Source organism: Petromyzon marinus, chromosome 31 (assembly GCF_048934315.1).
Source record: "Petromyzon marinus isolate PM22_M1 ecotype Great Lakes invasive population chromosome 31, UKy_Petmar_22M1.pri1.0, whole genome shotgun sequence".
Classification (NCBI taxonomy): Eukaryota; Metazoa; Chordata; class Hyperoartia; order Petromyzontiformes; family Petromyzontidae; genus Petromyzon; species Petromyzon marinus.
Window position 1 is genome coordinate 14,628,543 of NC_133697.1, and position 14,482 is coordinate 14,643,024.

Genomic DNA, 14,482 nt, shown 5'->3' on the forward strand with positions numbered 1-14,482 from the left:
ATGAATTATAGACTGCCTGATTTCTAACACGATTCTCACGCATACCAATAAATGGCCGACATTGAAGAACGTTTTGCAAGTTAATTATGTGGATATAAAACTTACACGTTCCAAATGTTGAATTTGATTATTTAAACAAAAATACTTCCTTGGTCACATTTTCAGGGTTCAGTGGTGCAGCGTCTGTCTGGAACAAACGGTTGTGGGCCATGCCATGTGACTTGCAGATGTCTGCAGTGAAATTCTCGTGAAATGTAAAACAAGCACATGCCCCCCCGTTTGGAAATTTGGATGCAGAAACATGCATATTATATTCCACTATTAAAAGCCACGAATTTTCCCCACTGAAGGCTAAATCAAATTTCACCCACTTTGAATTCCGCGCATTGTGGTGCCACGCCCTGAGCTCTCAACATCTGGGTCTCTCTGAGTTCCGCAGTGACCAATTTTCCATAATTCACAGCGAGTTAACACACAACAATCTACTGGTACTTCTAAAGATGGTAATAGTCTCTACACACTCTAGCTCATGTAACAAGTGATCCTTACTAAGTTTGATCATTATAATAATTTACAGCCCATTGTTATTTCGCTGCTAGACGAAGGCCTCCCCATTCCATGTCGGTTGTTTGACCATACTTCACCACGCTGGTCAGTGTTGGTTGGTAAATATGGAGCGGAGGTGGGGCAACGATGGGGGAGGGGACTGGCTGGTTCACACATCACTCACCACTGATGTTAGTCGTGGCCGGGCATCGATATTCAAGCGCGGGCCTCTGTGCCACCACTCCACCCCACGCAATTGGAACATCCCTCGTCTCTATATCCAAACCTGAATCTGTCAAATAAGTTGATACGAGTTCCTTACGAAACTCTGTCAATGCTTGAACGTTAGACCATTTGTTGTGTTTTATTACATTTTATCAAAGTGCTTCCGGTTGACTTCTTACGTAAATTCACTTAGCAGTAAAACTACTCAGGAAAATTAATAAAATATTAGGGTAAAGGTGCAACCCTGCAACGTGTTGCTTATGCCACTGCTAGTGGAAGGGCTATCACTAGAGGAATCTCGACGAGAGTAGTTATATTCGCCAGATATTTTGGTAGAGCTGTGAGTACCCACACCTCACCACACGTCACCTGTCGATCGACTAACTGTTAACCCATTTATACTGCTGGGTGGACAGGCAGAGGGGTGACGTCCATTGTGGGGGTGTTCATTCTGGGGGTGTCCATTGTGGGGGTGTCCATTTGGGGGGGGGGGGGCTGAGTCAACTGCTGCATGGGGGGGAGTCTAAATGGTGACCTCTGGATTGCGAGCCCAGTGTGCTAAACATTATACCACATCGGCATCCCAAATGCAATAAACCAGTGCTATAACTAGCAATCTCGATTGTAAGATGAATTTATTTCCCTTTCTGTAAAATACATTTAAAAGCCATTATCAGCATGCATTGTTGTGAAGAAGTTAGTGTGCCATATTGTGTATGGGCGCAAACAAAATTGGAATGGAATCATGCGGAGCTGATGCAGCTAATTAAACCTCACTCAGTTGAATCGTGGTTAAAATGCGTATAATTACCTCCAACTATGTTTTTATTTCAGGAATGCAAATAAATACGTAGATATACATAGCAGTAGAAACAATTTTCGCATGGCGGTTAGAATAATATTATTTTTCAGAACTGAAAAAAATGCCTTAATGTGCTGATATATAACATATACCATACATTGCGCTTACATTTTTCTAATTCCTACTCAATAGCAAGAGAAAAATGTGTTTAACAAATGTTAACTGCCATGTATGAAATATGTATTAGAAATATGTTCAATGAAAAATTAAACAGCATAAAAGCTGGTAAGCGCGAGGGAAACATTAAAGTTACCAGAACAGTATTAATCAGTATTAACTGTTCTGGTATGAACTGTTCTGGTATGAACTGTTCTGGTATGAACTGTTCTGGTATTAACTATTCTGGTATTAACTGTTCTGGTATTAACTATTCTGGTATTAACTATTCTGGTATTAGCTGTTCTGGTATTAACTGTTCTGGTATTAACTGTTCTGGTATTAACTGTTCTGGTAACCACATACACAGTCACGTGATGTGATCGTGTGTGCGCCTGCTTGCTGTCACCGCCGAAATTGGTGAGTGACGTCACAAAAGAATGACAATGGAGTGGCGGCCGATGCATGGAATGCGCATCCGTGATGATGATAGGGTGAGATGCAATCATCTTGTGTGCAGAGACCAGGTGGATGAATGCAATTCAGCGTTGGGCGGCGTCGCCTTTCCTCCTCGTACCCACGGGGGGCGAGAGCTGGTCAGCGTGAGACGGTGTACAGCGGTACGGCCTTACCCGCACCTCTCACAGCACCGGACGCGTGTGCTGGGACTCTTCACAACGGCTCCTATTCCTATGCCGCGATGTTTTCCGCAAAGGAGAAACGGGCAGTGAACCTGAGCTGTGGGACGGAACCGGCTTCATGCGGTGAAGGCTCCACGTTCCCATCTTTGACCGCGGGGTACAATCGTCCAAAGCCAGCGGTTTCACGCAATGGCGCAAATATTGTCCATGTGTGTCTGAGCCCCTCAACGAACACTTCTGCGGCATCGTGCCCGAACGCGTCGATGCTCTGCAATCTACTATTCTGAAATGGTGGCATGTCCATTAAAACTTGTCAATGCTCCTGGCACTGTAGCACTGCCACACACACGGGAAAATGTGCCGCATTTGAAGAGTCCTTCAGAAAGAGCACGAGCTATGATCCTTAACTGAACTAAACAATTATAATTTTAGCAGGTTTTTTTTGTATTCGATGCATTTGTCAACAATAGCCATATCAGACTTTGGTCCATCTAATCGGCATAATCATTGGTTCACTGCACTGAGCTATACGGCTTTTTTTTCAGAAGCGACCTGACCACAAATGATCGTTCAACGAAGTGGCTTATAAAAATCACGTGGAGATTTATAGCAGTCAAATACTCGAAACGCACATTTATTAAACAGCGTCTCACTACAATCACTATATTTATAAACGCAAAGGGGAGCTGCGCCTTTCGCCACCCTCCACATGTAAAACTGAGATTTGTGCTAAAGAAGGAGAAAACCCTTCGTCCTGAAAACCACGGAGATTGGAGGGCAAAGGTCAATTCGTTAATTTTATTGCACGGCACTTTTACTGCAAAGAGCTGATTCGTCCATTCTCTTGCGAAGAGACTCTGGCCTCCTCGTCGCTTTATTCTTCCCGTGGTGCCCTTCATCCACGACCTGGCTCCGTGCATGCACACACACGCGCACACACACACACACGCACACACACACGCGCACACACACACGCACACACACGCACACGCGCGCACAGACGCGCGCACACACGCGCACGCACACACACGCACACACACGCGCACACACACGCGCACACACACGCACGCACACACACGCGCACACACACGCACACACACACGCAGACACACACGCGCGCACACACACACACGCGCACATTTGAACGCCACCACCTGCCACTCACGCTCATTGCCAACGGCCCCTCCACCCCGCCGCGACGTCTGCATGACTTGGGGTTTTGCCAGCTTCCTTAAAAAGAATCGCACAGGGACCGTGATTATTTATTTAAGAATTGTCGGTTAGAGTTTATATTCACTTTCTCAACCACAATGCTATAGATTTCTGCAGAATAATACGTGGTAGCTGGATAAATAATGATATATTTTAGCGATAGAATGTAGATGTGAAAAAATAAATATTGCAGCTGTAGACATCTATAAACCTGGCCAGGTAGTTCAGCGATTGGGCTTTTGACATGGCCCATCGTCCCTCTGGGATCGACAACTCGATTGCTTACGCGTGTTTGGGGAAGTCAACAGCGGTTGTCCTATGGAGAGGTTCGCAAATGCCATAGTAATGTGGAACTTCCACCGCTGTCTCAAGACTGCAAGCAGCAGACGAGCACCGCCTCGAAGCTCATTCGAGCAGGAAATCTTTTTGCACTATTTTGAGACGTTATCAAACATTGAGATCTGCATAGGAATGTGTCTCCGTGTATCCCATATTTAATATTGTAGAAGTATAATTATTACTTCGCTAAGCAATTGTCCTAAGGTAGTCAAGCAAGGGTGACCGAAACTTGTCTTGTTTTTTTTTAGCACATACATAATCATTTACAGCCGTTTGCCAATCCACTACTGTGTGAAAGCCTCCCCGAAACTGTGTCGGTCGTGGGGGTTGTTTTACCATACTTCACCGTGCTGGTCAGTGTGGGTTGGTGAAGTGGGCGCCCAGGACCGATTCAGATATCGCTCAGCGCTCACGTTGGCCACGGCTGGGAATCAAACTCGGGTTTCCAGGCTCGTAGCAGTGCAATGCACGAGCCCTCGTGCCAATCCTCTCCCACGTAGTTGTTGTGAATAAGCTGTGACGTCGCAACGACACACTCTTATAATTAACACGAAGGAGTCTTTGATATGAACTTTGTATGAAAGTGTACTTGTAATGACCTACAGGAATTATCTGCCTGTAGAAGGAAAGTAACTGTCCTCTTTGGTTCTATTCGGTAAAGTCACGTAGGTAAAAAATAAAACAACAAAAATCACGACGTTTCGGCCACAACACAAGCGGCCTTCATCAGGTGAAGGGAGCAGACTGTCCCGAGGACAGCGCTGGAGTGATACACAGCCACGCTCAGACCGCGACCTTTAAGCTGTGTGCGAGGAAACAAGGTGCCTTGACAAAGGAATTAGCATAAAAATTAGCATTTGATTGGCCGACTTAGCATGATGTGTTGTGGCCGAAACGTCGTGATTTTTGTTGTTTTATTTTTTTACCTACGTGACTTTACCGAATAGAACCAAAGAGTATGGATCCTTGCAGTCACGAAAGCTTTAAATCTAAAGTAACTGTCACGTGCAAACCGACGTCAATGCAACTACGCTGACCGTCGATAGCATAAGTTAGTCCGATCGTGATGTGAGCGCCCGACTGGAAGGTGCAATATTTGTTACATTTTAAGTTAAGTAAATTGATATATAATTTTGTAAGTATTGTCATATTCCAGAATATAAGTCCGAGCTAAAACACTGTGAAGACACGTGGGGCAGATCTCATTTTCCTTGGCAGCTGTTCCAGCAGCTGGAATTCGACATTCCAAACTCTTTCACAATAATGAAGTAGATTAACAGGTGTGTGGTACTCTTCCAAGAAAAAACACGTCTGGCCAGCAGGGAAGAGTAGGCCAAATACCCTCTACAGGTGCACTGTAGAGCTCCCTCTCGTGTAGGCCGGTTTATAAACAGCGGCGTAAGAAAGCAATAGCAGGGTTGCAGCTTGACCGTTTACATAAACCATCTAAAATGTCACCTCAACTCAAGAAGCTGTACAAATGGGGATAAACGTCTAGAGTTTGAAGAAGGTGCGGGGGAGAGGGGGGGGAGATTTTCTCAAGATTATTTTTAGCGCAGGGGCATACTGAGTGTTGTGTGCTACAGGCCAGAGACAGACAGTCGTGAGACAATGTTATGGTGTTATGGTGGACGTGCAAATCATTCAGAGAGGCAGGCATATGCAGTGTGGATTGAGCAGCGTGGACGGTCATAACTCTCTCCGAGCGTGGCCTCGGTATAGCTTGGTTTTGAACAATATACCAGACTAAATGATGTAAGTAATAAATAAATAATAGCCCCAGTAAACATTGGACGTTGGCTCGGCGTCCGTCATGTTTACTGGGCTATTGTGTTGGTGCTGTATGGCGCTCCGATGTGCCGATTGTGCCAGACATCATGCTTAACAACAACAACACACGAGGACATAATGTAGAATCACACTCGTTGCACTCGTAATGAATGAATAATAATAAAAGTATATCATGAAAAACGTATTAAAGCTGAGGAGGCAGGTCAACGTGTACGACTCGGTTTATTCAAATCTTTCTGCAGGTTCATCTTCTTTGGTTCTTTCGGTAAAGTCACGTAGAATGAGAATAAAATAATAAATTGATAAAATAAAATAACACAATAATATTCTCACGACGTTTCGGCCACAACACAAGCGGCCTTCATCAGGTGAAGGGACGAGACTGTCTGGAGGACAGCGCTGGAGTGAGAAAGCCACGCTGAGATCGCGACCTTTAAGCTGTGTGAGAAGAAACAAAGCGCCTTGACAAAGGAATTAGCATTGAATTTAGCATAGAAATGCTCTGACTTTAACATAGCTATTTCTGTGACCAGTTACAAGCTAATCACTCAGCTATTTCAATGCTAAATTATATGCTAATTCCTTTGTCAAGGCGCTTTGTTCCTCTCACACAGCTTAAAGGCCGTGATCTGAACGTGGCTCTTTCACTCTAGCGCTGTCCTACCAGACAGTCTCGTCCCTTCACCTGATGAAGGCCGCTTGTGTTGTGGCCGAAACGTCGTGAGAATATTATTGTGTTATTTTATTTTATCAATTTATTATTTTATTCTCATTCTACGTGACTTTACCGAAAGAACCAAAGAAGATGAATCATTGCAGTCACGAAAGCTTTAAATCGAAATTTCTGCCAGTTGCAGAACATTTTCCACATTGTGCCAGCTAAGGATACATGGTAAATGTAGACACACATAAACACAGCCGTACAAATGTAGTCAAACCCAAGGGCACGTACACATTAAAACAAATACTTAGATGAGGTCATAAGCCAGACATCTGAGTTGGTTGTTGGCTCATTCTGGAAATTGTTACTGTAAAAATAATGAAACGAGCAAAATGAGGCCCTATTTTGGCACCTGCCCGACTATGGCTTTGTGTGGTTGCTAGCATGCTTGTCGCAGAGCGAGATTGCACGGTATTTGTGCGGGGAATTAACAAAGCATGCCGTCTTTCATAAAATCAATGGAAAAGACCACTGCAGCATCATTTCCAAACGTGTGATGAGGTTACGCTCCGATTCTTAGAGGTAATTGAATCCCTGTAACTGAATTCTATAAGGTTGACAGCTATCCGTTAACAATGGCTACGTTCTCTTCCACTCCTTCCTTCAGATGCCTCTGTCCAGCCATGGCCTCCGGACTCGATGGTTTCCTTTCCCTCCGCGTGTCCTCCCTCCTCCGGGCCTCCCCACTCCGTGTCGGTTCTCTGCCCATCGTCTGCCCACTGTTGTCATGCCGCGTTTCGAACACGACGAGGAAGCGGGTTTAATTGAGAGAAGAGGGAAAGATTGGATGATGATGATGATGCTGCTGCTGATGCTGAAGCGAGTCGAAGGGAAGAGGGGCAACAAGGTGGGGACAGAGACAAATGAGTTTACGGGGCTCCAGGGGGGTGAAGATGAGGGCCAAGGATGTCAAAATAGAAAATAGGGTTATGGTAAACAGACCGTGGGCTGGAGTGCTGATGTCGTGGTTAGCGCACGGCACAGTGAACCCCCGCGACCCGACGTAGGAACCGGTCGTGGGCCCTCCCTTTCACCAAAGCCACACTTGCACCAGGTTGGTTAAATGTACGGCGAAACGACCCCTGCGCAGTGAAGAGGCTTTCGTCCAACGGTGGATTTACAAAGAGCTGTAAAACGTGATTTCTATTTTAAATAAAGGAGCGTGGAGTGGGGAGGTGGGAGAGGATAGGGTAGAGAGGGAAGAGGGAGAATGGCTGTAGGCAAAGGAGGTGGTGGGCTTCGTGATCTCAGCACACTTGTCAACCCTACCGATTTATAAACTAAACTATAAACTATAATCTCTCTCCGTGGTGCTAACGTTAAAAATAACCGCCACTTTTTTTCAATTTTTCTTGTTGTGGTTTTCACACCTGATGATGATTGCTTGTGTTGCAGTCGAAACATCGTTAGAATTTGATTGTTTTATATTTTTATTATTTTATTGTTTCCCTTCTACGTGACTTTACTGAAAGAACCAAGAATATATAAACATTTTTTTTATTTTACCAGGTAAGGCCCACTGAGCTGTACAGCTCTTTTTCAGAAGCCACCTAGCCACAAATTATAGCGCAACGAAGTGGCTTATTAGGTGGACATTTATTGCTGCCAAATACTCGAAACGCGTGTGGATGTGGAGGGGAAAACCGGAGGATCCGGAGAAAAAAATCCACGCGATCATGGGGAGAGACAGGCAAACTCCAAATATACAGACGCCAAGTTTGGAATCGAACCCACGACCTCCTGTATACCAGGCGAGATAGTTAACATCACCTCGCCACCGTGGCACCCAATGGTAGGCTGCTGATTTTTAAACTCCTTTCGACCATGCACACCGATTCTACAATCTGCACGTGCCACCTTTCTAACATTTACGATTTTTGAATGAAATGTTTTGCTTTGAAAACAGTATATGATGAATGGGGTTTAACAACCGGCAGCCTATCAATTGGATCTATTCTGAATCGCAAGTAGCTTGCAATGAATTGGTGGGTGTGGGGGTGTGCTGGGGGGTGCGGAGGGGGGTGGGGGCTGTAGGGGAGGGGGGAAATGCTGGGGGGTGGGGTGCGGGGAGGGATGCGTGGGTGTTGGCTGATGAGAGGAATCAATAAATTGGTACCGTATTGTTTTGTTCAAGGGGCCTCATCATCGTGATATGGAGATGTCAGGCATGGAGAGTAATAGCGTTACTCCCCTCCGTGCCGTCACTACACAATAGGTCATCAGCGAAAATCTGGACAGTTGAAAACGTGATTTGTATAGGGCAAGTACGATAGTTCACCACTTTATGATGATCATGACCCCACTCAGTGTAGGTAATCAGGCGTGGTTCTCAGCATCCCGAAGCAACCACGAGTACCCAGAATGCCACCCGCGTTACATCAGACGCTTACGATTCATTTCCATTTCAACGTGCACTCCATGGGGCATGCGGCTCACCGGTTTGTGCATTCACTATTTCTCACATGAAATGCATTCGCCGGCTTGGGCATCTCAATTTCTGAATGCAGCAGTGGCGGTATCCTGCAGTTTGAGCTGTGAAACGCACAGGGTTGGATGACGTCAGATGGCTTTCGGCTTTGCTGGGCCGTGCAACTCTCTGGCTGCGCCACGGTTGTGAATTCCTCTAGGGCCTAGGCCACCCTACGACGCGATTCCGAGGGATGCGCCGCGTTGTTTTCGGCACGGTGTCCGACGTTTCGCTCCGCTCGGGGTGGGAGCCACTTTAGGAAATGACGCGCGCGGAGCGAAACGCCAGGCGTTGGTGACGATCGCCGCGCGTAACACGACCCCAGGAAAGGCATCGATGCAGCTCCGCCGTGAGCAGCCTCCTACGCAGTGGCTTTGTGCCCCTTTTTCGTCTTCTCTCTTTCCACCCCTCTAGCCTCCCCCATTTGCCACAATCTAGCTCCCGCTCCCCGTGACCCATCCAGCCACATTTCCCCCACATGCCCGCTTCAACCTTTCTCACGTTGTTATATCCACCACCACCGCCAAGCCTAACCACACCCGCCACAGTCCACCAAAACAAGGGGGCTTTCTTCTGTTTGTTTGTTGGGAGGCCCTGCGCAGAGCCGAACCCGGCTCTGATGGGAAACAGATGTGGTGGAGTAGGTTGGTGCGGTGGAGTAGCTTGGTGCGACCGGCCAGTATCGGGCAAGTCGGGCCCGTCTGCGATTCGCTAGATCGCCACGCCAAGTACGCGAAACGACCGGTGCACTTCAACGTTTCATTCGTTTGTTGTCGGCGGTGGCACAACAACAACAACAATAGTATCGCACACATACGAGTGTTGGGAATTAACGCGGCACTTGAAGGTGATCCTGGCAGAGAGAAAGACAAAAAAAACATCGCATTAGGGATCGAGTAATTACTTTTAAAAAAATTATGGGGGTGTTTTCCTTCTTCAAATGTACTTTTATCTCCTAAGAAGCAATTAAAAGTTAGCCAAACCGCTTGAAACTGTGTGCGAGTTTGGACTACGAAACGTGGATTGCTGCCGCAGCGAGGGGAGGGGCGGGTGTGGCGGTTTGGGGTGGTGGGGGGTGGTGGTGGGGGGTGGTGGTGGGGGGGGGGCAGCGGGGGATGGAGAGGCGGGGCGCCCTCGTTGCTCGGCAACTGCGTGGATGCCTGTGTTCTGTGACGTCAATGCATCCCGTGTTCGCAATGCAGCGCGCGTGTGCGTGACGATGTCAACACCAGTGACCATTATCTGAACCACTCCTGGGACTCCCTTAGGTCAACTCAGCCTCGAATGAGTACCTGGTGCGGTGTGTACACAACATCGCCATTGGGGAGACAAAGGCGGTCTGGCGTGGTGCTAGCCACCCACCCCCATGCGTACCGTGCCGACCTTCATAGGTGCTTGCTAACAGCACTTGCCCCAACAGTCTGTTAAGGCTGTACGGGGGATCTTTGTTTTTTTGTGTATTGCGTGCGCGTGTTTATGAATTTGGCTTGTGCATAAATAAGGCGTTTGCACATTAAAATCCTGGTTGGTTGTTCATACAACCCACGATCCCTCCAGGGTCGATAAAGTAGGTAACACTTCGTGGAGCAGTCCACGGTTGTTGTCCGACAGATAAACTCGCCCCTGCCATAGGAATTAGGAATTTCCGCCACTGTCTCAGTGCTAATGTCAACAGGAAGTCACTTCGACATTGACATTTGAAAAAAAGAAATGCTAAACAATGTTCCCTTACTTTTAAAACCTTTAGTATTGAGTCACTAGAAACTTGCTCATTCTTAAAGGTAACCCTCCGAACACGTTTGACTTTAAATGTTAACATATTCTTGTTTATACCGATTACGTTATTTAGTCAAAAGTTGCATACCGTGCATGAATAGTTCATAATGGCATTTAATGGTCATCAGCTGGTTACATTTCACATCGCGGTCATTAAATCAAAATTACTTAATTTAAATTACTGTAAACACATCTGCGGTGCAAAAAGAATACACTTATGTTGAGCCAGGAGAGCATTAAATGCGATAACTAAAAGAAAATGCAACCCTCTTTTATCAAAGGAAATCTACATGGGATAAAGGGATACAGGCCCACGCATGCCAAGTAACGGGAGATTGAATCATCAGCTGTGCGCCGCTCCTCCATCAGACCTCACTGGGAGCAGACGAGCAAACGAAGCTTCGTCTGATCTTTGCCGCAGATGCCTATCGTGTTCTGGGCCAGGCAGCGTACGTCTTGAGAGCGTGTGGCTTATATAGAGGAAGCAACTACAGATTCAGTTGTAAGTGATTACGCCATCGTATTAGCTTGCATTGGTAATGTACCTTGTATAGTAACAAGCATCCGGCAATATGCATCCTGCAACGGTCACTCGTTCTACGTCACTCGGTCAATGCTCTTTTCTAAAAGTCCCACGTTGCTGAACGTACTGCCCATGCCACGCGGCAGAGCCTTTAGGTTCCCATTTGTGCATCGAGAATCCCTCTCCGAACCAGGCGCAGCTTGTTTCAGTTGCAAGATTGGGGTGGCGGGGGGGACCACACGATCGAAGCACGTGTCCGCGATTTGCCCACGTAATAGTCGAACTCTCCCCGCAGAACACGGCACGTGTACAACTGCTCATCCCTCGGTCGCGTTGTCACTCTCTCTCTCTCAAGTGTCGGTTTAAGCGGCTCCAATAGTTTTTTTTTTGCACGGGAAAAGCGTTGCGGATGCATTTGCACGTAAATCGGCGAGCAGTGATTTCACCTCGTGTGTGCGTGTGTGTGTCACGCACACACACACGAGCAGTGATTTCACCTCGTGTGTGCGTGTGTCACGCACACAGAGTGGAGGAGTTTGCGCGAGTTAAGCGGGGGGGGCGGGGGGCAGTAATTTGTTGCTCAAATGAGCACTGAGGCTGTGGTCATCTTCCGTTTACAGTCCTCACCCAGTGATAGAAATTCAATTTTCCTATGGCAGGGGTGAGTTTATCTGTAGGATAACCACTTGTCGACTTCCGCACAATTGAATACTCATGTATCGACCCCAATGGATGATGGACTGAGTCAACCCCCAGCCAGGATGTGAACTCGCACTCTAACGATTACGAGCCACCTCGCTCTCCTGCTGAGCCACCTGGCTGGGTAGGGATGGAATTTGATGTGAAAAATAATATAATTAGGAACCATTTGTGAGCTAAATAAAATGTGCTGATGGGGCCCATTTGCGTGATATTCACTTGTAGCGACTTTTACGAGCTGCTTTAATGCAGCTGGGTTATACGGAGCAAATCAATTACACCTGCACTGAAAATAGCAAGCGCTGCACATCTGGGCAGATAATATTGTTGTACATTCCCATTGTTGAAAGGCGGCCAACTAAAAGAGGCCTAACTTACGGGTGGAAGAAACAATGAAGGCTCAACAAGTGCAGCCATTAAGCACCCAGAGAGCACACACCACCCTCCTACCCCACTAACCCACATCCATACGAGCCCTCTGCATGCAGCTGACTGGCACCTGGTCAAGATTCCTAATCACTGCTCCGTATTCAAACGTGCTCTGCAGTTTCTCGGCCCGCAGTACCGATGGGCGAATGTTTCCTTCATCATAAACGTCCTCAAATGTTGTTTTAGGAAATTGAATTTAAATAAATAAAAACGCACCGCAGGAAAACGCCGTGCCAACGCTGAATTCTCACGGCACAAATCTGCCTCTCTGGCTTGGCACAAATGCCCCTGCAGCAATGTGCCACAGGCTGAGCACAGAATGTATGTCATCCGTGACACTGCAAAGGCCAATTTCTCTCAAGTGTGTACTGTCTACAGCCCATTCCAACACATTGCAGATAAGATACCTTATAATAGTGAAAAGGTGAATGAAAAAGCAAGGGTAGAGAGGTGCAGCCCTGCAAATGCTTGCTCACGCCACTGCTGGTAAAAGGGCCTCTACGAGAAACAACTGCAGAGGTATTTGTCTTACTGCCCAGACATCGTTGCAGAGGTGGGAGCACCCACACTTTGCCCCACCACACCCATCCCTTCCAATAGACTAAATGTGGTGGAGCCATTTATACTAAACCATAAACCAAACTATATATTTGTTATTTTAAAAGGTAAGAGCCACTGAGCTATCTATATAGCTGTTTTTCAGAAGCGACCCGGCCACCAATGAAAGCCTAATGAAGTGGCTTATCATGTGAAAAATTAAAGCAGCCAAATACTCTAAAGGCATTTGGACTGTAAATCTGGAGGAAAAAACCCGGAGGAAAATGCACGCGACCACAGGGAGAACATGCAAACTCCAAATATACAACAGGCGTCAGGACTGGGATGGAACCGACGACCTCCTGTATACCAGACGAGGTCGTTAACATCTGGCTACCGTGACGACCTTGCTGGGTGGAGAGGCTGGAACTTTCCTGTCGTTTCAACTGCCAGTAGATTGAAGCAGCGCCCTCTGGGCTGCAACTCGGGTGTGCTCACCATTGCACCAGAACAGCATGCTGAAGTAATGGGCAGCTCATTTTAAAAAAAAACTTCTGGCAACCTATTCTTGGTTCTTTCGGTAAAGTCACGTAGAACGGAAACAATAAAATAATAAAAATATGAAACAATTGTTTCCCTTAAATATTGATTTAAAGCTTTCGTGACTGCAGTAATTCATATTTTTAGCTCTTTCGGTAAAGTCACGTTGAAGGGAAACAATAAAATAGTAATAAAACAATAAAATAATATATTTTATTATTTTATTGTTTCCCTTCAACGTGACTTTACCGAAAGAGCTAAGCATATAATTGTTTCCCTTCTACGTGACTTTACCGAAAGAACCAAGAATATGAATCCCTGCAGTCACGAAAGCTTTAAATCAAAATTCTGACAACATCTCAAGGGTAATCCGGTGTCAATACATACGGCACACTTAGTTTGCATTAACACAATCCAAAGTTTTCCACTTGGTTGGTCTTCTGAATTGAATATCTAGCAATTACACGATGGGTGCTGGAGCGGACAGCGGAGACTGGTTTGACCAATGCAGACTCACACATCCTCACATACCCTGCTTGCTTCAAAACTCGCAATAAGCGCGTACAGGGACAGACTTAACCATTGCTTCATGATGCCAGCCTGGTGCCCAATACAAAGTGGATAGTTTGTGCCTATGGATGCAGACGCTGGATATAGAAGAGCGCTCGATACGTGGTAGGTGGGGTAAAGGTGCAGCCCTGAAATTGCTTGCTCAAGCCACTGCTGGGGGAAGGGCCTCCCGTAGAGGAGCTCTAGAGAGCCCTACAAGAGGGTGTATTTGGCCTACTCTTTCACGCTGCTTGTGAGTACCCACAACTAAACTCACAATGGTTTACCAATTTTACTGCTGGGTGGACAGAGGCAGAGAGATTCAATAAAATTGCACCATTCTTTCAAATGCTGCTCCTGAGAATTAAACCGATGACCTCAAGTATTCCGAGTCCACTAGGCTAACCCATTTTACACCACGACAACATCCGCTATGGGTAGAATATGGGATATTCCACTGAAGTTCACGTCTCCTTCGTATGAACAAACTATGCCATGAGCATGTCCTCAGTGTAGAACCACCCTACGA

The 14,482-nt window shown here is 46.5% G+C and overlaps 1 long non-coding RNA gene across 1 annotated transcript in view; it reads right to left on the reverse strand.

Annotated features, from left to right (window-relative positions):
• Positions 1 to 1,305: 1,305 nt before the first annotated feature.
• The window catches only part of LOC142929584 (uncharacterized), a 44,609-nt gene continuing 31,432 nt past the window's right edge, over positions 1,306 to 14,482 (reverse strand). Inside the window, exon 3 of the long non-coding RNA XR_012945742.1 lies at positions 1,306 to 3,276. This is a non-coding gene — a long non-coding RNA (uncharacterized LOC142929584). The remainder of the gene's footprint in view (positions 3,277 to 14,482) is intronic.